The sequence below is a fragment of the Arachis hypogaea genome, chromosome 2, assembly GCF_003086295.3.
Source record: "Arachis hypogaea cultivar Tifrunner chromosome 2, arahy.Tifrunner.gnm2.J5K5, whole genome shotgun sequence".
Lineage (NCBI taxonomy): Eukaryota > Viridiplantae > Streptophyta > Magnoliopsida > Fabales > Fabaceae > Arachis > Arachis hypogaea.
Genome location: NC_092037.1, coordinates 30,663,295 through 30,664,417, shown reverse-complemented (window position 1 = coordinate 30,664,417; position 1,123 = coordinate 30,663,295). Strand labels below are relative to the sequence as shown.

Sequence of the window (1,123 nt, the reverse complement as noted above, 5' to 3'; positions counted from 1 at the left end):
GAGCCAATATGGCATTCAGAGTGTCAAACTCAAGAACTCCTTTCTTCTGACTAGTCCCATTGTTCACAGGATTTCTTTCAGAAGTGTACATGAATTGGTTATTTGCAACCATTTCAATCAGTTCTTGAGCTTCAGTGGGCGTCTTCTTCAGATGAAGAGATCCTCCAGAAGAGCTATCCAAAGACATCTTGGACAGTTCAGAGAGACCATCATAGAAAATACCTATGATGCTCCATTCAGAAAGCATATCAGTGGGACACTTTCTGATCAATTGTTTGTATCTTTCCCAAGCTTCATAGAGGGATTCTCCTTCCTTCTGTCTGAAGGTTTGGACTTCCACTCTAAGCTTACTCAATTTTTGAGGTGGAAAGAACTTTGCCAAGAAGGCATTGACTAGCTTTTCCCAAGAGTCCAGGCTTTCTTTAGGTTGAGAATCCAACCATGTTCTAGCTCTGTCTCTTACAGCAAAAGGGAATAGCATCAGTCTGTAGACCTCAGGGTCAACCCCATTAGTCTTGACTGTGTCACAGATTTGCAAGAACTCAGCTAAAAACTGATGAGGATCTTCCAATGGAAGTCCATGGAACTTGCAATTCTGTTGCATTAGAGAAACTAATTGAGGCTTAAGCTCAAAGTTGTTTGCTCCAATGGCAGGGATAGAGATGCTTCTCCCATAGAAGTCGGGAGTAGGTGCAGTAAAGTCACCCAGCACCTTCCTTGCATTGTTGGCATTGTTGTTGTTTTCGGCTGCCATATGTTCCTCTTCCTTGAAGAGTTCGTTCAAGTGCTTTAAAGAGAGTTGTGCCTTGGCTTCTCTTAGCTTTCTCTTCAAGGTCCTTTCAGGTTCAGGATCAGCCTCAACAAGAATGCCTTTGTCTTTGCTCCTGCTCATAAGAAAGAGAAGGGAACAAGAAAATGTGGAATCCTCTATGTCACAGTATAGAGATTCCTTTAAGCGTCAGAGGAAAAGAAGAGTAGAAGACAGAAGTGGAAAATTCGAACTTATCAGAGAGAATGGAGTTCGAATTTTGCATTAAAGGATAGTGTTAGTCCATAAATAGAAGGATGTGAGAAGGAGGGAAGTGATTTTCGAAAATTAAGTGAAAAATTTTGAAAATATTTT

At 41.1% G+C, this 1,123-nt stretch overlaps 1 non-coding gene across 1 annotated transcript; it reads left to right on the top strand.

Moving 5' to 3' along the window:
* Positions 1 to 241: 241 nt before the first annotated feature.
* Positions 242 to 349, top strand: LOC112764762 (small nucleolar RNA R71). Its single transcript, XR_003183334.1, has one exon. It is a non-coding gene; the product is annotated as a small nucleolar RNA R71 (small nucleolar RNA).
* The last annotated feature ends 774 nt before the right edge of the window (positions 350 to 1,123 follow it).